Below are 24,213 nucleotides of genomic sequence, written 5' to 3'. Positions count from 1 at the left end.
ATCCAGATACCTCGCTAAAAATGACTTACAAGTTCGTGGCGCTCTCCATTGTTAATGCTGGTATTCAATATGGTGTTGGCCTACCCTTATCCTTGACGACAGTTTCCACTCTCGCAAGCATACGTTCAATCAGGTGCTGGAAGGTTTCTTGGAGAATAGGAGCCCATTCCTCACGGAGTGCTGCACTGAGGAGAGGTGTCGATGTCGGTCGGTGAGGCCTGGCACGAAGTCGGCGTTCCAAAATATTCTAAAGGTGTTTTGTAGGATTCAGGTCAGGACTCTGTCCAGGTCAGTCCATTACAGAGATGTTATTGTCGTGTAACCACTCCGCCACAGGCCGTGCATTATGATCAGGTGCTCGATCGTGTTGAAGGATGCAATCGCCAACCCAGAACTGCCCTTGAACAGTGGGAAGCAAGAAGGTGCCTAAAACATCAGTGTACGCCTTTGCTGTGATAGTGCCACGCAAAACAACAAGGGATGCAACCCCCTCCCCCCCCCCCCACGCCCCAATGAAAAATGTGAAAAACACAACCACACCATAACACCACCGGCTCAAAATTTTATTGTTAGCACTGCACACGCTGGTGGCAGATGACGTTCACCGGGCAATCGCCATGCCCATATCCTTCCATCGGATCGCCACACTTGCCATCGGATCGTCACACTTGCCATCGGATCGCCACACTGTGTACCGTGATCCGTCACTCCAGAGAACGTTTTTGCGCTGTTCAATCGTCCAATGTTTACGCTCCTTACACCAAGCGAGGCGTCGTTTGGAATTTACCGGCATGATGTGTGGCTTAAGAGCAGCCGCTCGACCATGAAATCCAAGTTTTCTCACCTCCCGCCTATCTGTCGTAGTACTTGTAGTGGATCCTGATGCAATTTGGAATTCCTGTGTGATGGTCTGGATAGATGTATGCCTATAACACATTACCACCCTCTTCAACTGTTGGCGGTCTCGGTTAGTCAACAGACGAGGTCGGCCTGTACGCTTTTGTGCTGTACGTGTCCCTTCACGTTTCCACTTCACTATCACATGGGAAACAGTGGACCTATGGATGTTTACGAGCTTGGGAATCTCGCGTTCGGACGTATGACACAAGGGACACCCAATCTGCTGACCACGTTCGAAGTCCGTGAGTTACGCGGAGCGCCCCATTCTGCTATCTTACGATGTCTAATGACTATTGAGGTCGCTGATATAGAGTACTTGGCAGTACGTGGCAGCACAATGCACCTAATATGAAAAACGTATGTTTTTGGGGCTGTCGGATACTTTTTATCATATAGTGTATTAGCATTGTCCTCCACGTAACAACTGTTTTCGTTTTCTTACGTTACACAGAGCGAGCATAAACGACTCATTGAACTTTCTGTTGCGAGTATATTTTGCCACAGCGAAATATTTCCTTTCATAGAAACTGAATAACGTCTGTACAAAACTTGGAATGTGGTAACTATACATCTATTCAAGTTAGAGGTAGTTGATACGCACCTGATGCGACACTTCATTATCTTTAAGAATTTCGTTCCTTCTGGGTGACCAATGTTGAGTGTTTGTACTTCTCTTCCGAGTTTTTCCTAAGCAGCCAATGAAAAACTTAACACACGAATCTGCAATTTAGTGACATTAAATGTACTTATCACAGTAAAATAACAACATGCACTTGGGTCATTATCGCCATGATACTATTGCTCCATTAGCACACTCCTTTCATATGGAGCATGATGTACATTCTACAGGCTGTGCTGCTGCTTCAAACCAACAACAGCAACAACGACACTTACAACACATCCTCCATGTTACTAATCAAATACATGGAGCAAAAAAGTACCACTTTTTCGAAACTCCGAAATTGTCTGCGACTGAGAGGCATACGCATCCACGAGTTTTGCGACACATCATACAGCAAGGTGTCGACACCTGTGAAATAAGTTCCACAGCTCGGAAGTTCATTTAGGTTTAATACTGGTTAATGATGTTACATTGGCACCAAATAATATCATAATTCTGCCCAACGGCATGGTGGACGTGCGACACGATGGGAAGCTCTTCATACCCACTCTGACCCACATTTCATCCCTTGTTTTGACGCCTCTGCAAGGAGGTAAGAACCGCGACGACACACAGCGTAGGATTTCTTATGAGTGGCAGAGTAAAACACTTCACACAAATCGCCGGTCAAACCCAGCACGCCTCAGGCGGAGCCATAGGGCGCGTCAATACAATCATCCCTTCCCTTGGGGCGTTGATTCCACACATTACGTGGTCGTAAACGTCAATTCTTAGCGCGATGAGTAACATGACGACGTTCTTGGCAGCGAACCTTTTGGAGTGTAGTGGGACCGCAAATTTTGCTCTGGTATACCTAGGGACCGTTTGAAGTCATTCGACAAAATTTGAAAGTGATCCGAAGCACCAAAGGGTGTACGCTTTTTCAGCCACCCTGTTTCACGCGTTCATGAGGCATGATCATGCAACGGCGCAGTATAGAGTTTTCATTCCTTTTTATTTCATACATATCCAATAGGCGCTCAGCTAGGCTCAGGGTGAACCAAACGCTTACTGAATACATTTTCAGAGATATTTTGGCTGCACCTCTCCATTACTGTTAACCTTTGAGGGGTGTAGAGTGCCTGATTAATTTACGAAACACGTGGGCAGGCCTACCAAAATATGTATTCCAGACTGTTTTAGCTAGTTAGACAAGGCTTCATCAGAAGAACTGCTTGAGTTATTATGTTCTGGAGAGATAGGTAATAACTTAGTGAACCTCACCTACATAGTCACTGCATTTCCTTAATATGTAGTGTTTGTTTTTAGCGTAAAGGGCTAATTAATCCGTCAGTATGCATTTTTCTCCGATGGGCTTCATGGCGGTATAGCCTGCCGCTTGTACACCGATTCTGTTCACTATCAGTACTTTACGTTCCGTTTCAAAAACTCTGTAAGGTAGCACGATCCTTTTAACGTTACTTGTATTCATCCACCTCTTGCCTCCAGTCCAGTTATTCGGAAGTTGTGCATAGACACCTATTGGCGATGAGATCTACTGTTCAGCCTATTGAATGAATAGATCAGCGTCTTCTGTCATCTCTGATTTAAAGGAAGTTGACCCAAGTTGTACTTGGTTGCAGACTGCTGACCCTGTAGCTCATTGTTAACGAATTCTATGCTTCTTTACTGTTTCGCCCACTATGCTTCTGCGTCAAATTTAAGCACAAGCTGTCAGCTCTTTCTATCCCTATTTCAGTGTCACCCAAGCAGACCTTTTACAGTTTGACATTGTGCTCAACTGGAGACTGTTAACGAAATCTGAGCATACCGACACTCAGATGTGTGAGTGGGTCGTAGTCTTCTTGGGCAGTGGAACCCATTACGTTTTGCTGGACGGCGAGTTTTCATCGTAGACAAGGGTATCGTCAGCAGCGCCCCAGGAAAATGTGGTAGGACTGCTCTTCTTCTCTATACAGGGTGAAAAAGAATTCGGGCATTCGGACTTCCCAGCGTGATTCCTCACATGTCAGTAATACATCTCTCAAAAAATTTCGTCCTGCCCGTATTTCGGACAGTAAATTGGCCTTGAAGATTGGCAAACTGGCAACAGTGTAATGACATATACGGTAACTACCACTGACAGGAACTGCAGCAGTGCTGTACAGCTGTTGCAGTAGAAAGGGTTTTGGGTTATCACGCAGGAGGTCGAGGGTTCAATGCTATTCAATGCTTTTGTTTGCCTAAAGTAGTCTGCATGGTAAAGTATGTGGTGTCTTAATCATCATACAGCGATTACAGCAGGTCTTTTATAAAACATTTACATCTGCGTTCAGAAATGGAAGTACAATCGTTTTCATTGATCAGTTTTTAAAGCAGCTTTTCGCACATTGTGGACGCGAATTGTTTCGCGCCACTGCATCTACTAGATTCCGAACCTGTTATCTGTGTACTCTCCCCAATGGTCCCGTTGAAACTATTTATAAAGCATGTTTCTAGCCCTACTAGTGATGTAACCGAAAAGTGATGGACCTGAACGTGACACGAACAGTGGTTGCTATTAATCTACGGGACTATTGGGGGAGGGTAGACACAAAAAATGTTTGGAATCTAGTAGATACAGTGATGCGAAAAAATTCACGTCCACGGCGTGCAAAATGTTTCTTTACAAGCTGACAAGTGAAAACGATTGTATTTCAATTTCTGTGTTAGTAGTACGAAACTGCAAATCTTTAGTAGAAGACCCACTCTAATCGCTGTATGATTATTAAGACGATAGATACCGTACCACGCCGACTACTTACAGCAAATGAAAACAAGTCAGCCTCGACCCAGAATCAAATCCTCCACCTCCTGAATGCAAACCAAAACACTATCCTCGGCACCAACTGCTGAGCGGTAGCACTAATAGCTAATTCTTGTTAGATGTAGTTAGTGAACACGTGATTACAGCGTTGCCAGACTGCCAATCTTCAGCGAATAGTTACTGTGCGAAATAAGCGCGGGACGAAATTTTGTGACATACATGTTTGTATTGCTGGTATGTCAGTAATCACGCTGCGAAGTCAGAGAGCACAAATTTTTCTTCAGCCTGTATACATTAACGATCTCCTGGATAGGGTGAGCGGCAATTTGGGATTGTCTGCTGATGATGTTGCAGTGTACGGGAAAGTGCTATCGTTGAGTGACTGTACGAGAACAGAGAATAACTTAGACAGAATTTTTGTTTAATGTGGTAAATGACAGTTTGTCCTAAATGTGGAAAATTGTAAATTAAAGCAGATATTTAGGGGAAAAAATCCTCTAATATTCCAGTTTCAGTATTAGTAGCATGTTCCGTGAGACAGTTAAGTCGATTGAATGTCCTGAGTAACACTGCGCAGCGGTACGAAATGTAACGAACACGTGAAATCGGAGCTAAGGAAGGAGAGTGATCGACTCCTGTTTGCTGGGAGAGTTCTAGGGATGTGTAGCTCATCTGGCATAGCCTAAGTTGTTAAGTGGGCAATTTGCAATATTTATTCAATGGAACTTATCTAATCCCAACCCCTTGATGACTGTAAAAGTAATAATAGAGTTATAAAATGATTAGGAAATGATGACATAAATTTCGTTTCGGAATTTCGGCCATTTGTAGCCGTTGACAACCTTTGATAGGATCAGTAATATTCTGTTTCAGCATCTAACATGAAACGATCCTCCTTTTCTGTTTCATTGGTCTTATCTTTGGAACGAATCACACAGAGTTTAAAATTGTTAACAGAATCCTAATAGCGTTTGCATATAACCGTTCAAGTACGTCATGCTTTCAACTAATGATCGGAAATATAGTGTAAGGTGAACAACAACTCGATTAAAAGGAGTGCAGAGCGGAGCCGAAAGGAGTTCGTTTGTATTGCCAGTGGTTTGAGTGCACCGCCAACTGCCTCTCAGTCGACCGCTCCAGACAGAACCCAAGGACAGCCAAGCCTGTTCCTCACTTTACTAACCCGATACGCAAGTGCTTCACACGCGGCAACGTTGCCAAGACAATGTCCTCAGCGGCCTGTCGTGGCAGTCTCAGCGTCACGGTCTGCGCATATTGAAATGCTCCTGCTGCCAAGATCCTTACAGGAAGTCACCCCCACCATTCGCAGAACGCCCTGAGCATGGTTTCCGGCGTGTAGAAACTCTAGCCACTCAAACTGCCGCCAAAGCACAGGTACGGACGCGCCCGTCGCTTAGAAATACGTACTATCCGATTTGAAGGAAACAATTTGGTGAAAAATTTGATTCTTCTCCATCTTACAGCCAGATATCTTCAGTCAACGACACTTTTAAGTAAACAGTTACACGAAATTTTATTGAGTTTTTAGAGGTAAAAACACCTTGTGTGGACTTTGATTGTGGTTCATTTTAGGTCATACATTATGGCATATGAAATGTAGCTAACATATCGAAATTGTTTTTAGGTTGAGAGTAGAACGACATCTATTATCGATATGGAAATATAGAGTTGTATGTAGAAGGACTGGTCACTTGTGGGTCGTGTGCTATGCGACCAATACTAAATCTCTGGTAATCAGGAATCATGTAGTCATAACAGCCATTTAATTTTGTAAACGCTTCAAGATACGGAAACGTGGTTTTCTGGAAATGATATCGTGCAAAGAGTTATGTATTCTGTCCCACGATAAATGCGTGAAACTTTTTTTATCTGTTGAGATATAGAAGTAATTATAATTATTTATAATGAATCACGTACATTTTATGGTATTTAATAGCACATGAAAAGAGGTGTACAGTGACATGGAACATGTCAATATTTAGTATATTCTGCATACACCTACACAGCTTGAAATGAAACCAATTTGCCGGTATGTCACAGAATGTAGTTTCTATGTACTTACAGGTATTAACTGTTTCATTCTGCATTAAGACATTTTGTTTATGACTACATATAATAATACTAGCTTGCCCATTATCCTTTCCATCACTGCTAAAATCGTCTTTCTAAGGTGCTGCAGTCACGGACTGTGCGGCTGGTCCCTGCGGAGGTTCGAGTCCTCGCTTGGGCATGGGTGTGTGTGTTCGTCTTTAGGATAATTTAGGTTACGTAGTGTGCTTAAGGACTGATGACCTTAGCAGTTAAGTCCCATAAGATTTCACACACATCTGAACATTTGAAAATCGTCTTGACAGACATGAAGAGCTCTCCGAACAAAAAATTAGTCACCCCAGATCACACACAAAGACGTTTCATTAAGCCATTACAGATGAGGCAGTGATTACGTCACGTGATCTACCATGTCTGCAGTGTCTCTACGTAAGCGTAGGGCAGTAGTTATCAGTGAAACATTTATGTTTCAAACTGAGTGGTAGGTGAACATGGGTAAAAGGGTAAGGACGTGACTGAGTGGGAAAAAGCGACCATCGTATTTGGCCCTCCCAGTGGCTATATGGTGCGTGAAATTGCTGGATTAGTTGGTGTTGCGTGGCAGACACTTCAACGTGCCTACAGGCAGCGGTGTGACCTGCATGGCCACGAAACCCAACGTCAGAATTGTGGTCGGAGAAAAATCTTGACTGAGAGGGACTGGAGACATGTTTAAGGACTGGTGAATTAAAATCGCTTTCAGAACCAACAGGAAGTGCTGCAGGCAGTGAATGAAGGTCCATCCCAACCAGTAAGTGAGAGAACATAGCGATTGGAACTGCATGCAGAGAACATATATAAAATATCGTCAAATATACCAGTATATAGCACCATCAGTATCATGATTAATCAACGTGAAAAACTCTTCCTGGTCGTTCACAAGAATCCATTGCTCATACCGGCACATAAAGACGGCAAGAGAAAAGTTCTTCGGACTGAATGATTACGTGACTGGTTTCATAAACACTCCCCCACTCTATTAATCTCGACTGGCCTGCAAAATCACCTGCCAACAAGCTCATAGAAGCTCTGTGGGATATGTTGGAGCAAAGGGTATAACACCGACATTAGCATCCCCATAATTTCGTTGAACTGTGCGTCCATAGACTGAGCGAGTGGCTTAAATGGGATGCGCCAGCACGACCTTGTGGACTCACTTCCTAACCAGTTCCAGGCAGTTATCATGTTCAGGAGTGGAGTTACACAATATTAAATGATGCTTGTAATGATTTCTCTAGGGTTGACTAATTTTTTGTCCGGTGAGCTGACATAGACTCTGGGACGTCAGTTCCTTTTACCGAAATATTATACGTCCCTCATTGCATCCTTGTGTGAAACACCTTGGTATAAAGTATCATGTATAATATTTTGTGCATTGGCTTCAGTGTGAATAAGTTCTGGAGGACAGTACGTAACACTTGATAAGCATTCTCTCTGAGCTCGGTATTACAGATAGTTATGCAGGGCCAGTTATAACAATTAGCTTCAAAATTTCCACTTCAGCTGTCATGATATGACGATCGATTCGATATTCGATATTAGATGGCCAAAATGCCGTATTGATTTATTAATTAAGTGCCAGTACATTCGAAAGTCTTCGATAATACGTGACAAGTTATGGGATGTTTTTTCTTGAAGGTCCTGATGTCTTGCAGAAAATGCCATCAATAGCAGTGACAGAAATGTAGAATACTCATGAATACTTCACAAGTGATATGTACTAGAGGCTCTACTGAGCCAATATTCTGGCAGTAAGTTCTCTACTGATCTAGTTACCGCGCGACTGCTACGGTCGCGGGTTCGAATCCTGCCTCGGGCATGGATGTGTGTGATGTCCTTAGGTTAGTTAGGTATAAGTAGTTCTAAGTTCTAGGGGACTGATGACCACAGCTGTTAAGTCCCATAGCGCTCAGAGCCATTTGAACCATTTTTTTGATCTAGTTGATCAAGAGTTTTGTTAGTTGCTATTGGGTAGCGTTACCAAGAAACACTATTGGCTCACGATTTGTTATTTTTGTAAGCTTCAACCTGAAGACTGTGTTGATAAAGCTCTCCACACTATATTCTGTAAACCTCTTCATCTCTATAAAACTACTTCACCCTACATCCATTCGAATCTGCTTACCATTTTTAAGCCTCAGTATCTTTCCACAATTTTTCCTCCGACACCAAACTGACTCTTCGAAGTTTAAGAAGATGTCTTCACATCCAATTCCTTCTTTTAGCCGAGTTATGCCATGATTTCTTTTTTCTCCTCAGTTTGATTGAGTTATTTATACGATGTACGTATTTAACCTTCAGCATTCTTCTTTAGCACCACATTTCCATAGCAACTGTTGTCTTCTTGACAGAACTGCTTATTGGCCAATTTTCGCTTCCACACAAGGCTACACTCCATAAAAAATCCTGCCTAAAATACTTCCGAACATATAAATTCGTATTTGATGTCAACAAAGTTTTCTTTTACAGAATCGCTTTTCTTGCCATTGCCAGTCTGCATTCTATATCATCTACATCTCTGTCTTTTCAGCTATTGTTTCCTTCCCATGTCTTTGAACTCTCACAACTGCAGTCTGATTTATGTACTAGATATAAATGTTGTGTTTAATGTCTGGTACCGGCAGACCTATAAACAGTATATTCCAGTCAAGACTGACGAAAAATTTCACTAAATCCACAAATACTATAAACATAGATTCGCTTTCTTAAGTCTATCTACGAATATGAGTGGTAGATTCAGTACTGCTTTGCATTTTCAGTCATTTCACAGAAATCTAATATTGTGTTCAAGTTCGTTTGTACAACACCGCCCCCTTCTACAATTTCTTGCCACCTCCCAATCTTCGTTTCTCTCATTAGTTCTAGTTTGCCATATGAACACTTGATATTCATACGGTTGCATCACTTTACTCCACTTTTTTTTAATTTATTTTTTCCCATAAGTAAAAATTATCTCTTATGAGCGCAAAATACCAATACAACAATGGCTGGGGGGCAAATTACTGGCTGTTGAAGCAGCCTTTCATTTTCTTCCTAGATATTCGCTTTTTGCAATTTAGCACCTTCAGTCAATCTCATTTTTTCGACATCTGTAATCCTGACATCTTGGGTTGTCGGGTGTTCTGCCGGATATCAGCGTCGTACTTGCATGATATTTCGGTCACGTAGCTCGAGACCTTCATCAGGTGCGACCTGAGACTGCTCCTCGAGTGGACCTGGTCCAGTATTTATGCCTATGGCCTTCCCCCTCCACCAACGGCTGCAGGCGCTTCCTCTGTGGTCCGCGCCCATTCCCTGCGACCTGCTGGAGCGTTGCTGCTCCGTTTTCCGTCCGCTGCGGTTCTAGGTGTTCCCTCTGCGGTCCGCGCCCACCAAACCATCTCCTGGGCGTTTCATCTACGGTCTGGGGTACCAGGCGTTCCCCCTGCGGTCCGCGCCCGATCTCCACGACCTGTTGGAGCGTTGCCGCTCCGTTTTTCGTCCGCTACGGCTCAGGATGTTCCCTCTGCGGTCCGCGCCCACCAGTCCCAGTTCTGGGTGCTCCATCTTCGGTCTGGTGCTCCTGGCAGTCCGTCAGGGGCTCGTTTACCATCTCCATGTCTCTGGTTCTTCTGTTTGTGTAGTGTTGCAGCTGGCCCCGTTGCTCCTTTAACAATTCCAGAGCCGGATCCCAGGCTCTGCTTAGCTGGTACCCTGTGTCACGATTCACAAGATCGTCAGCCATTTTAATCTCAATCGATTCTCTTATAACACTGTCCCAAAATCTGGGTGTTTGTGCTAGAATCTTGGTATCCTCATACTTCATGGTATGATCTAGTTCTAGACAGTGTTCAGCAATGGCTGACTTGGTCACCTGTCTTAATCTAGTGTGCCTCTGATGTTCTTTGCACCTGATCTCCACAGTTCTTGTCGTCTGGCCAATGTAGGACATGCCACATTCACAAGGTATATTGTAAATCCCTGGTTTTCGTAACCCCTGGTCGTCTTTGACACTCCCCAGCAGTCCCCCGATCTTGTTGGATGGACAGAAAACACACTTGATATTGTGTTTACGCAGGATCTTACTGATTCTGGCAGAAATAGAGCCAGCATAGGGCAGATATGCCACCTTCTTTGCTTCATCTTGGTCTTCTTCAGGAACCTGTGGTATAGTGGCTGGTCGGAGTGCCCTCTCTATTTGTCTGTCCGTGTATCCATTCTTGGAGAAAACTGTTTTGAGACGTTCTATCTCTATAGGCAGATTCTCTTGGTCTGATAGGGCACGTGCTCTGTGGACCAAAGTCTTCAGAACCCCATTCTTCTGTGCAGGGTGGTGACAACTGCTGGCCTGCAGATATAAATCAGTGTGTGTTGGTTTTCGGTACACACTGTGGCCAATTGATCCATCTGCTTTCCTCTGGACTAGTACATCCAGAAATGGCAGCTGGCCATTCTTCTCCAGTTCCATGGTGAACTTGATATTAGGGTGGCATGAGTTAAGATGTTCAAGAAACTCATTGAGCCTGTCCATCCCATGTGGCCAGATCACGAAGGTGTCATCCACATACCTAAAGAAGCATGTGGGTTTGAATGTGGCTGTCTCCAATGCCCTCTCCTCAAAACTCTCCATAAACATGTTGGCAACCACATGGGACAGTGGCCTGCCGATAGCTACACCTTCAGTTTGCTCGTAATATTAATTTCTGTACAGGAAATGCGTGGATGTCAGTGTATGACTGAACAGGTCCAACAGAGCACCATCAAATTTCTCTGCAATCAGTTCTAGTGAGTCCTTCAGTGGGACCCTGGTGAACAGCGATACCACATCAAAACTAACCATGATGTCCGAATCTGTGATGTGCAATTGCTTGAGGCGTTGCAGGAAATCTCCTGAGTTGTGGATGTGGTGAATACATTTCCCCACATATGGAGCCAGGAGACCTTTCAAGTACTTGGCTGTTGTGTACGTAGGTGCCCCAATATTACTGACAATAGGACGTAGGGGCACGCCCTCCTTGTGTATTTTAGGCAGACCATACAGTCTAGGTGGCACTGGCACTTTTTCCCGTAGTTGTCTGATGATCTTATCAGGCATCCCTGTTTCCTCCAAGAGAGCACTAGTCCTCTTGGCCACCTTCTCCGTGGGGTCACACTCCAGAATTCTGTATGCAGGGTCCTCCAGAAGTTGGCGTACTTCCTCATCATAGTCGACCCACTGCAAGATGACAGTGGAGTTCCCTTTGTCTGCTGGCAGTACCACAATGCTGTTGTCTTCCCGTAGTTTCTTGAGTGCAAGCCTCTCCTCGGTTGTGATGTTCGATTTCGGCGGCCTGGCCTTGGTGAGGGCCCTGCAGGTCTCTTGGCGGACTTCCTCTGCCACATTAGGTGGAAGTGTGGCTGTAACTTGCTCTACTGCACTGACGAAACCTGAAATGGGTACGTTTCTAGGGGTTGTAGCAAAGTTGAGACCCTTGCTGAGTACCTTTAAGGTTGTATCATCAAACTGTATGCCACTCAGATTCGTCACCGTACATGTCTCTTCCATCTGCTGTGCTTTCTTGCTTATGCGGTCAAACTTTGCAGATTGGCAAGATGAGGCATTCCTTCTAGCACACTCAGCTAAAGACCAGGAGGCACGGTCTACCCAATCCCAATCTTCTCTTGTTAAGGAGGCTGCCATGTACAGATGAATGTGTAACAGCTCCCTGGCCACAACATCTAACCTGTGGCGCATATCTCGAATCCTCTCTCTCACCAGTGCCATGCTAGCTCTGCGTTTTATCTTGTTCGCCACTCTGTCGTTGATGTGATGTTTAATTCTGGCAAATACTGGTACCACTTCTCCATCTCGACACCTCAGCAAAAAACTGAGAGAACTCAGCATCTTCCCTTTCTTCTGCCGTAGCTTGTCCAGCTTCTTGATATTCTGATACATCTCCTCCCCGTAGAGACTTTTGATGTAACTCTTCAGGCTTTCCCGGCGATCTAATGACATCTTGGGTTGTCGGGTGTTCTGCCGGATATCAGCGTCGTACTTGCACGATATTTCGGTCACGTAGCTCGAGACCTTCTTCAGGTGCGACCTGAGACTGCTCCTCGAGTGGACCTGGTCCAGTATTTATGCCTATGGCCTTCCCCCTCCACCAACGGCTGCAGGCGCTTCCTCTGTGGTCCGCGCCCATTCCCTGCGACCTGCTGGAGCGTTGCTGCTCCGTTTTCCGTCCGCTGCGGTTCTAGGTGTTCCCTCTGCGGTCCGCGCCCACCAAACCATCTCCTGGGCGTTTCATCTACGGTCTGGGGTACCAGGCGTTCCCCCTGCGGTCCGCGCCCGCTCTCCACGACCTGTTGGAGCGTTGCCGCTCCGTTTTTCGTCCGCTACGGCTCAGGATGTTCCCTCTGCGGTCCGCGCCCACCAGTCCCAGTTCTGGGTGCTCCATCTTCGGTCTGGTGCTCCTGGCAGTCCGTCAGGGGCTCGTTTACCATCTCCATGTCTCTGGTTCTTCTGTTTGTGTAGTGTTGCAGCTGGCCCCGTTGCTCCTTTAACAATTCCAGAGCCGGATCCCAGGCTCTGCTTAGCTGGTACCCTGTGTCACGATTCACAAGATCGTCAGCCATTTTAATCTCAATCGATTCTCTTATAACACTGTCCCAAAATCTGGGTGTTTGTGCTAGAATCTTGGTATCCTCATACTTCATGGTATGATCTAGTTCTAGACAGTGTTCAGCAATGGCTGACTTAGTCACCTGTCTTAATCTAGTGTGCCTCTGATGTTCTTTGCACCTGATCTCCACAGTTCTTGTCGTCTGGCCAATGTAGGACGTGCCACATTGACAAGGTATATTGTAAATCCCTGGTTTTCGTAACCCCAGGTCGTCTTTGACACTCCCCAGCAGTCCCCCGATCTTGTTGGATGGACAGAAAACACACTTGATATTGTGTTTACGCAGGATCTTACTGATTCTGGCAGAAATAGAGCCAGCATAGGGCAGATATGCCACCTTCTTTGCTTCATCTTGGTCTTCTTCAGGAACCTGTGGTATAGTGGCTGGTCGGAGTGCCCTCTCTATTTGTCTGTCCGTGTATCCATTCTTGGAGAAAACTGTTTTGAGACGTTCTATCTCTATAGGCAGATTCTCTTGGTCTGATAGGGCACGTGCTCTGTGGACCAAAGTCTTCAGAACCCCATTCTTCTGTGCAGGGTGGTGACAACTGCTGGCCTGCAGATATAAATCAGTGTGTGTTGGTTTTCGGTACACACTGTGGCCAATTGATCCATCTGCTTTCCTCTGGACTAGTACATCCAGAAATGGCAGCTGGCCATTCTTCTCCAGTTCCATGGTGAACTTGATATTAGGGTGGCATGAGTTAAGATGTTCAAGAAACTCATTGAGCCTGTCCATCCCATGTGGCCAGATCACGAAGGTGTCATCCACATACCTAAAGAAGCATGTGGGTTTGAATGTGGCTGTCTCCAATGCCCTCTCCTCAAAACTCTCCATAAACATGTTGGCAACCACATGGGACAGTGGCCTGCCGATAGCTACACCTTCAGTTTGCTCGTAATATTAATTTCTGTACAGGAAATGCGTGGATGTCAGTGTATGACTGAACAGGTCCAACAGAGCACCATCAAATTTCTCTGCAATCAGTTCTAGTGAGTCCTTCAGTGGGACCCTGGTGAACAGCGATACCACATCAAAACTAACCATGATGTCCGAATCTGTGATGTGCAGTTGCTTGAGGCGTTGCAGGAAATCTCCTGAGTTGTGGATGTGGTGAATACATTTCCCCACATATGGAGCCAGGAGACCTTTCAAGTACTTGGCTGTTGTGTACGTAGGTGCCCCAATATTACTGACAATAGGACGTAGGGGCACGCCCTCCTTGTGTATTTTAGGCAGACCATACAGTCTAGGTGGCACTGGCGCTTTTTCCCGTAGTTGTCTGATGATCTTATCAGGCATCCCTGTTTCCTTCAAGAGAGCACTAGTCCTCTTGGCCACCTTCTCCGTGGGGTCACACTCCAGAATTCTGTATGCAGGGTCCTCCAGAAGTTGGCGTACTTTCTCATCATAGTCGACCCGCTGCAAGATGACAGTGGAGTTCCCTTTGTCGCTGGCAGTACCACAATGCTGTTGTCTTCCCGTAGTTTCTTGAGTGCAAGCCTCTCCTCGGTTGTGATGTTCGATTTCGGCGGCCTGGCCTTGGTGAGGGCCCTGCAGGTCTCTTGGCGGACTTCCTCTGCCACATTAGGTGGAAGTGTGGCTGTAACTTGCTCTACTGCACTGACGAAACCTGAAATGGGTACGTTTCTAGGGGTTGTAGCAAAGTTGAGACCCTTGCTGAGTACCTTTAAGGTTGTATCATCAAACTGTATGCCACTCAGATTCGTCACCGTACATGTCTCTTCCATCTGCTGTGCTTTCTTGCTTATGCGGTCAAACTTTGCAGATTGGCAAGATGAGGCATTCCTTCTAGCACACTCAGCTAAAGACCAGGAGGCACGGTCTACCCAATCCCAATCTTCTCTTGTTAAGGAGGCTGCCATGTACAGATGAATGTGTAACAGCTCCCTGGCCACAACATCTAACCTGTGGCGCATATCTCGAATCCTCTCTCTCACCAGTGCCATGCTAGCTCTGCGTTTTATCTTGTTCGCCACTCTGTCGTTGATGTGATGTTTAATTCTGGCAAATACTGGTACCACTTCTCCATCTCGACACCTCAGCAAAAAACTGAGAGAACTCAGCATCTTCCCTTTCTTCTGCCGTAGCTTGTCCAGCTTCTTGATATTCTGATACATCTCCTCCCCGTAGAGACTTTTGATGTAACTCTTCAGGCTTTCCCGGCGATCTAATGACATCTTGGGTTGTCGGGTGTTCTGCCGGATATCAGCGTCGTACTTGCACGATATTTCGGTCACGTAGCTCGAGACCTTCTTCAGGTGCGACCTGAGACTGCTCCTCGAGTGGACCTGGTCCAGTATTTATGCCTATGGCCTTCCCCCTCCACCAACGGCTGCAGGCGCTTCCTCTGTGGTCCGCGCCCATTCCCTGCGACCTGCTGGAGCGTTGCTGCTCCGTTTTCCGTCCGCTGCGGTTCTAGGTGTTCCCTCTGCGGTCCGCGCCCACCAAACCCGCTCCTGGGCGTTTCATCTACGGTCTGGGGTACCAGGCGTTCCCCCTGCGGTCCGCGCCCGCTCTCCACGACCTGTTGGAGCGTTGCCGCTCCGTTTTTCGTCCGCTGCGGCTCTGGATGTTCCCTCTGCGGTCCGCGCCCACCAGGGGGAACGCCTGGTACCCCAGACCGTAGATGAAACGCCCAGGAGCGGGTTTGGTGGGCGCGGACCGCAGAGGGAACACCTAGAACCGCAGCGGACGGAAAACGGAGCAGCAACGCTCCAGCAGGTCGCAGGGAATGGGCGCGGACCACAGAGGAAGCGCCTGCAGCCGTTGGTGGAGGGGGAAGGCCATAGGCATAAATACTTGACCAGGTCCATTCGAGGAGCAGTCTCAGGTCGCACCTGATGAAGGTCTCGAGCTACGTGACCGAAATATCGTGCAAGTACGACGCTGATATCCGGCAGAACACCCGACAACCCAAGATGTCATTAGATCGCCGGGAAAGCCTGAAGAGTTACATCTGTAAACCTTATTGCCGACTTGATTTACTGCATTTTCATATTTCCCACTGTTGTGAATTACTTCTCTGTGTTATACAAAAGTTTGTACTGTTCCTTTACATAGTTTCATTCTCATATTCCTTTACAACTTTCTCTTAAAAATACCGATTCGTCTTGTGGAGTATTCATTTCTCTGCTCCAGTGAATCGTTGGCTAACAAGCCATTTAAGATTATTGACAACCTCTACTACGTAACTTACTCAGGTTCCATCTCCTCAGTTTATTATCTTTTGCTACATCCATAATTTTGATCGCCAATTCATAACAAATAAATGATCATCAGCATGCGTCTTCACTTGGAAATGTCTTAGCATTTAAAATCTCTTTTCGAAAAGTCTATTCCATCTATGCATCCTTATTTCATGCTTCTCCTATCCTTGATCTTCAATTCCACTGTCCCATCAAATTATCCCCTCCTTTAACAATCTGAGTAACTTCTTTTAACTTATGCTACATTGGTTCAAATTTTTATGATGTTGGTAGGCATGTGAAGTTGTACCACTGTGATATTGATTGTTTCAATAGCTAACACTCACAGAATTGTTAAATACATTATCTTCATATCGCAGATACGACATATTAATTGTCACATATTTCCAGTTATAAATAAATGGCTACTGCATAAAAGATAAAGCATTAACAGTTTAGGAAATTGCGTTTAGTTACCGTAAGTTCCAGTAGCTAAAGCTGTAACGAGAATCATAACAAGTTTTTGTTCTGGAGCTACATGTTTTTTTAAATGAGAAGAGGAACAATTATAAATGGTAATTCATTAAACACCTCTACAGTGAAATAAGAAAACATGTATAGAGAAATATGTGAAATAATATATCGTGGAGAATATAAATAGTTGGTATATGTGATTCTTGAGTTTCTCCCGGCGTATTTGATAACCGAAATATCCACGGGGGTGCTGCCGGTCTATAGTGTCCAACGGGCACAATATTTCGGCGATCATACATGTCGCCATCATCAGGTGAACTGACGGACTGAGCTCTTGTGAACGTGCCGGCACGGAGATCCGTATGCTATGGCTGCTCAGAGGGCACTGGGTTCGGTCACGGTGGCGGCCGATTTAAATACCCTCCGCCCGCGGCGCGCTCCTTCCGCCGTCCGCGCCCCGCCCCACGGTCGCGCGGTGGAACAGATGGCGACGGCGTCTGAGATGACGTCGGTGTGATGGCTCTGTCCGCCGTGGTCGTCACAACTATACGTTTGCTCGATTTACTCTTGATCAACCCAATCGCTGGTTCCCAAGCCTTGCTAAGATTATAGCCACAGTTACGGTTTATGAAGTCGTCATTGGTGCGAATTTCGATGGCCTCTCTAACAACGCTGTCCCAGTATCTCGACGTCTGTACCAGAATCCTCGTGCGGTCATACTCCATGGCGTGATTTTCCGACAGACAATGTTCAGCGATCGCCGACTTGCTCGGATACATCAGTCGAGCGTGCCTCTGGTGTTCACGGCATCGATCCTCGACGGTGCGCATCGTCTGACCAATATACGACTTGCCACATTGACACGGAATCTGATACACGCCTGCGTTCCTCAAACCGAGGTCATCTTTGGCGCTCCCCACCAGTGCACGAGTTTTATTTGGAGGACAAAACACAGTTCCGACCCGGTGTTTCTTCAGAATGTGGGCGATTTTCCCCGAGAGTGCGCCTGTGTATGGAATAAATGCAGTGCCTACCTCCTCCCTCGTGACTTCATCCATCTCAACTGGTTGTGCTGCAGTGGTTGGGCGGAGAGCACGTTGAATCTGCCACTCTGAGTACCCATTTTTTCGAAATACAGTTCTCAGATGTTCCAATTCCTGGGGTAGACTCGCTGCGTCAGAGATAGTGCGCGCCCTATGTACTAGAGTTTTAAGTACCCCATTCCTCTGTGAACGGTGGTGGCAGCTGTCTGCGTGCAGATAAGATCAGTGTGCGTTGTCTTCCGATACACTCCACGACCTAGGGTGCCGTCAGGCATTCTCTTGACCAAGACGTTAAGGAAAGGTAATTTACCCTCCATTTCAGTCTCCATAGTGAATTTGATGTTGGGGTATATGGAGTTTGGATGTGTAAGGAATCAAGGAGTTTATCCATACCATGTGGCCAGATGACGAACGTGTCGTCCACGTAACGGAAAAAGCAATTAGGTTTCCATACGGATGGCGACAGGGCTTCTTCCTCGAAGTTCTCCATGTACAAATTCGCTACCACCGGTAAGAGTGGGCTACCCATGGCAACTCCCTCCGTTTGTTCGTAGTATTCTCCATTAAAAAGAAAATACGTGGAAGTCAAGACATGCCTAAAAAGTTCAGTAGTCTTCTCGTCAAACATCTGACTAATCAGTTCTAGTGACTCTCGCATGGGTACCCTCGTAAACAAGGAAACGACGTCAAAACTCACCATGATTTCTGACTCATCCAACCTGAAGCTATCAAGGCGTTTAACAAAATCCACGGAATTACGGATGTGATGAGGGCATTTACCCACATAAGGACTTAATATTCCCGTCAGGTATTTGGCCAACAAATATGTACGTGCTGTGATGTTGCTGACAATGGGGCGTAATGGTACCCCCTCTTTGTGAACCTTCGGGAGTCCATATAGTCTGCCGCATCACTCCAGAAAACCCTTTCCGCTGCCGGCGCCAGTGGCGCCCGCTGCACTGCGGTTCTCTAGTTGGAACAGGGTAACACACAAAGGGCTGTAGAATATATTTTGATCTCTCATTTAATACTGATTCACGGATTTTTTTTCAGTAGCCGTTCACTGTAGAGAGTTAACCCATGTTCAACGACTTCAAACGCGTGCACTTGTTCCATGACATCAAGTCCGTTTGACTCAATTCGCTTTTTAGGTGCAATGTTTCGTTTTCAATATTTTAGGAAGCAATCAAGTACACTTTCTTAAATATATACTTTTCTTAACCATTTAGGAGGATTACTGAAAATCCAAAGCCTTTCGAAACCTTGAGACTTATTCAGAAATGATATTTAAACTTTTATACAATGAAAAAAGGTGACTTTGCGTACCAGACGAAATGTTTCAAAGAAAACAACTAACAAATTAAATCCACGTAATATAAAGAGATGACGCTAAAAGAGAAAAAAATGTGTGAATTCCTATGGGACCAAACTGCTGAAGTCATCGGTCCCTAGACTTACACACTACTTAAACTAACTTGTGCTAAGAACAACACACACACCCATGTCCGAGGGAGGACTCGAACCTCCGGCGGGAGGAACGAGAAAAAAAGCAAACGTAAGTTAAAACAACAAGCAACTGCTGGCCGGAGTGGCCGAGCGGTACTAGGCGCTACAGTCTGGAACCGTGCGACCGCTACGGTCGCAGTTTTGAATCTTGCTTCGGGCATGGATGTTTGTGATGTCCTTAGTTTAGTTAGGTTTAAGTAGTTCTAAGTTCTAGGGGACTGATGACCTCAGAAATTAAGTCCCATAGTGCGCAGAGCTATTTTTTTGAACAAGCAACGAGGTGCAATTAGACGAGTTGGGTAATACTTTTTTCAATCACCTATCATTTATTCTGTTTCATATTGAAAGCACAGCCTTTTCGTTTTCTCGTGTTCTTTACAAACTGGCGTGGCATAGGTCTAGCCAGAATTATATGTTGTTTTTTTTTTCATCCGTCCACTGATATGGTCTCTTTTGGTTTCTGGCTGTCCCAGACGTCTGGGGGGAAGGGAAAATTAAGCCGGCTGTGGTATCCCAAGGACTACTCTTATTTCGGTCCTAGATTTCTTGGTAGACTTCAGTTGGTCACCCACAGTTTCGTAAGATCTTCGCCAATGAGAAAGTCAATAATTTCAAGACGTCGAATTGGTTGACTTCTGTCACTGCGTTATTATTAAGGCAATGCAGTACAATGGCGTTTGTTTCAGTAGCATCCCGTGCTCCGTAGAAATTGCGGATTGTCCAGTTTCCAGTAACGCTTTTTTTGAACATCTGTGACACAACTTGTCGGGAATATCATCTCCACCATTTGTGATGTTCTAAAATTCAACAATATCTGATTTTTACATGCTGGGTTCCCACTTCCAGTACCGTGCATCGACAATAGTAGAATCTCATTTTTTTTCTGGCGGCATGAAACTTGCATTTTATCATACTGATAAAGGAAACGCGTAGTTCCTAAACGTACAACTGTGGCTGAAATGAGAGATGAAGGATTTCTAGCACGTTTTATCGCAGGCTGCCAACCACAGTGATCTTGCGTTTACGAAGCTCCTCACAAAGTTTTGTACAAGAAAAGCAGTGGTCACATGTCACATTGCGATCTGTTAGTTGTGGAGGTTCTGTCAGTTTAAGAACGTAGTTGGTAGGAAATAGTAAATCTTGAGGAGTTACTATTCCTTTCCCTATGCAGTTGTTACCTCCACAAAAGGAGAAGGATTTTTGGTCAAGAGCGGTACAGGTTTCGTCCCATGTATGCCGGATTTTGCTAGGATGTACATTTTGAAGCGACATTTAACCGTGAAACTGATAACTGTTTCATCCACTTTCATGATGCTGAATCAGTGTAATGTGCAGAACAATTTTGGTTAAACAACTACCGAGAAGTTGCAAAGTTATCAATATTTTTTCGTGCTTCTCGTGTTGCTTTTGAATCTAATCTTAAGCAGCAAAGTAGGAAGACATTGCTGCTCGAAAACTCGGTCGTCCAAATATGCGAGATAACATGTCTAACACGTTCAGGAATGAATTCCTAGTAACACCGATAAAATAATAAGAGGCCTTGCCACGCTTATGGTTCATTGGGATCAGCGAGTCCAGTATATGGCTGGTCAGACTTGTATTTCGCTTGTTTGCGATCTCATTGTTCATTGACGAATGGCCAATCATATCAATCATGATTTGGTTGATGAATAAGTAAAACCATTTTACCTCACCTACCAGGATCCGACTACCTCCTTTGACACCAGGGAAGTCAGAAATGATGAACAGACTCTGACGTTTCTGGATGGTAAAAGTTCGGTGTGCGTCAAATAGTTTCTTCTTCTTTGCACAGCAAGAAGTTTATGCTTTTCTCAGCAGCCACTGACGCTAAGTCTGAATATTCTTGTGGAACAAACTGACCTTCCGATATCGTGTCATCTTCAAGAAACTTCAAAGACGTCTGGCTCACTGTCGTCGTTTTGTATCACATTACTTTCATCTTCACTGTCAGATACTTCTTCAGGAAAGTATTCCTCGCCATCATCAAGATTTCAGATGTGCCTTAAAAATGTAGGCAGTTTTGCTCAAAAGGGAAATCACGTACTCATCAAGAAAATAAAAGGTTGCAACACGAAGGAATTTTCCAAATGGAACAAAAATCGATAGGTGTGATGTACGTGTACAGGCAAACAAATGACTACAGTTTCAGAAAAATTGGTTGGTTTATTCAAGAGAGAAAGATTCACAACCTGCGCAAGACAATAATCCGATGTTCCACATTTGGCCGTTGGGCAAGCAGTTCTTCGACTTTGCATTGATTGATAGAGTTGTAGGATGTCCTCCTTAGGGATAATGTGCGGTGCTTGGTGAAGGTCCCTGCCCATAATGCTCCAAATGTTTTCTATTGGAGAGAGATACGGTGACATTACTTTGGAAGTTTGGTTTCGGCAGACACGGAGTCAGAAAGTAGAAACACCGAGTGCGGGTTGGCATTGCCTTGCTGCAATGTAAGCCGAGGATGGCTCCCTTGAGGCTAAGAATATCGTCGACGAACCACTGTGCAGAATAGGGGCCGCAGAAGACAACCAAAGGCATCCTGCTATGAAAATAAATGTCACCCCAGACCATCACTCCTGACTGTCGGACCGCATGGCGGGAGAAATGAGGTCGCTCTCCCACCGTTGTCTGGGACGTTTCCAGACACGTCTTCGCTGGTCCCCAGGGCTCTATTCAAAGCGGAACTCATCACAGAAGACATTTATACTCCAGTCAATGAATTTACAAGCCGAAGACGTATCTGACGACGCCGCGGACAGGGATGGGATACTACTCTGTCACCCGCCATACGGCCCGACAGCTGGGGGTGATGGTCTGGGGTGCCATTTCTTTTCATTTGATTGTCATCAGAGGCACCCTTACAGCACAGCCATACGTTAACGATAATCTACTCCCCGTTTCGTTGCCATTCATACAAGCCATTCTACGCTTTCTTTTCAGGAAGGTAATGCACGTCCGCACACGCCGTGAGTTTCTGCTGCTTGTCTTTATGATTGCCAAGCACTACCTTGGAAAGCAAGGTCGCCAGATTTCTCCTCAGTTGAGAAAGTTTGGATCATTATGGGCAGGGCCTTGCAAACGTCTCGGCATTCTCACGATCTAACGCGCCAGTGGGACAGAATTTGGTGCGATATTCTTCAGAAGGACATCCAACTACCCTACCAAACAATAACAAGCTGAATAACTGCTTGCATAAGAACTAGAGGTAGACCAACGCACTATTGTCTTGTTCAATTTTTGAAGCTCTGTCTTTTGTATAAATCACCCAGTTCTTTTGACGATACCTCGTCCTCATCTGCACACAGATTAGTTTGGTAGCTAGTCAAGGACAAACCACTCACACCACCTTTCACTGATGCTTATGCGGTTTCGTCGCTATCGGGTCATTTTGACCTATATGCTGTAGACGGAAGGTTGCAGTGTCTGCCACTTCTCGTTGTGAACAATCTTCGTGGCGATCTCCGTGGATCAAAAATAGTTCTGCGCATAAACTTTGTTCTGACAGCCTGGAAGAGTACATAACTGTTCATTAATCAGCCTTGTGACACTGAAGTTAAGCGAGATGGGTTGGACAGCAGTGTTTGATGTACAGACAGCTGCGCCAAGGCACGAAAACTGTGGGAACAGGGGTTCAGCGTAGTTTGTATCCATAATGACGGCGAAGCGTTAACCGGGCCACTTCTCAGCTGCTGCTGCAGAGGTTATTTTTGCTGCCAATAGGCGAAGCGCCTTTCTTGGTGACTGGATACACAACGAATTGCGAAGATGTGTGGCAGCCTTACTGATATAATTGTCTGCCTTACTTTGCTTTGACTAAAACTATTCGGTTCCTATACGAAATACGGAACTGCATGGCTGTGCGGTAGACATACTGTGAATATTAAGTCTGCGCCTAGCTGTGATTAACCTCGTTGCTTTTCGGTTTTATTTCTGGCTACTGACGAACCTCTATCTGCTAGCCTTATAATTTAAAGAATAAATTTGTTCACACTTGATTATAAAACTGAAGCCCACTGAGACTGCTTTGTAAATTGGTTCTACTCATGGTTTACAGTTATTGATTACCATACCAAAGCTTAGCCGCACTGTACATGTCTTCTCGTTCATTTAGCTAATAGCCCTAAGGTAGACGAAGAACGATAAGCATTTATATTATCGTCATAATTCTCTCAGAATTTCATTACCAATAAAGTTATGAAATACAGACCATGCGATGTTGTTTGGTTATAGCACCAACACGAAAATAAATCCAGGCAGTAAGACTATTCAGTTCCTTCTGAACAATAGCTCCTTACAAACGTCTCGCACATGTCGAGGCCTTACTTAGAGTCTCCTAAGATGCCTGCAAATACAACGACTATGCACTCAGATCGCCTCTGACCGAATGAGATCCCTTGATCTGAATTTATGTAGTGTGTTTGGCTGTATCTTCCTGCTCCTGGTCGCGCGAGGGTAGAATTCGATCCCTTGATCCGAATTTATGTAGTGTGTTTGGCTGTATCTTCCTGCTCCTGGTCGCGCGAGGGTAGCCGCGCGGTCTCCGGCGTCTTGTCACGGTCCGCGTGGCTCCCCCCGTCGGAGGGTCGAGTCTTCCCTCGAGCATGAGTGTGTGTGTGTCGTCCTTAGCGTAAGTTAGTTTAAGTAGTATGTGAGCTTAGGGACCGATCATCCCAGCAGTTTGGTCCCATAAGACCATACCACAAATTTAAAAATTTACGTTTTCCTGCTCCTCGTGTGTACAGAAGGCTAACCTTAAGAATTTGCTAATCAAGAAGAAAGTGGAGCTTAACCAGGCTGGGAAAGAACAGTACCAGGCAGGGCCGTCTCAATCGGTTGGCGGTAGGAGGGGGGCAAGCAATGCGGCAGGTTTCTTGGGGTGGCGAAAACTGAAATTTTAATATGTTT

The sequence above is a fragment of the Schistocerca serialis genome, chromosome 3 (genome assembly GCF_023864345.2).
Source record: "Schistocerca serialis cubense isolate TAMUIC-IGC-003099 chromosome 3, iqSchSeri2.2, whole genome shotgun sequence".
In the NCBI taxonomy this organism is placed as follows: domain Eukaryota; kingdom Metazoa; phylum Arthropoda; class Insecta; order Orthoptera; family Acrididae; genus Schistocerca; species Schistocerca serialis.
This window is presented reverse-complemented; position numbering follows the sequence as displayed.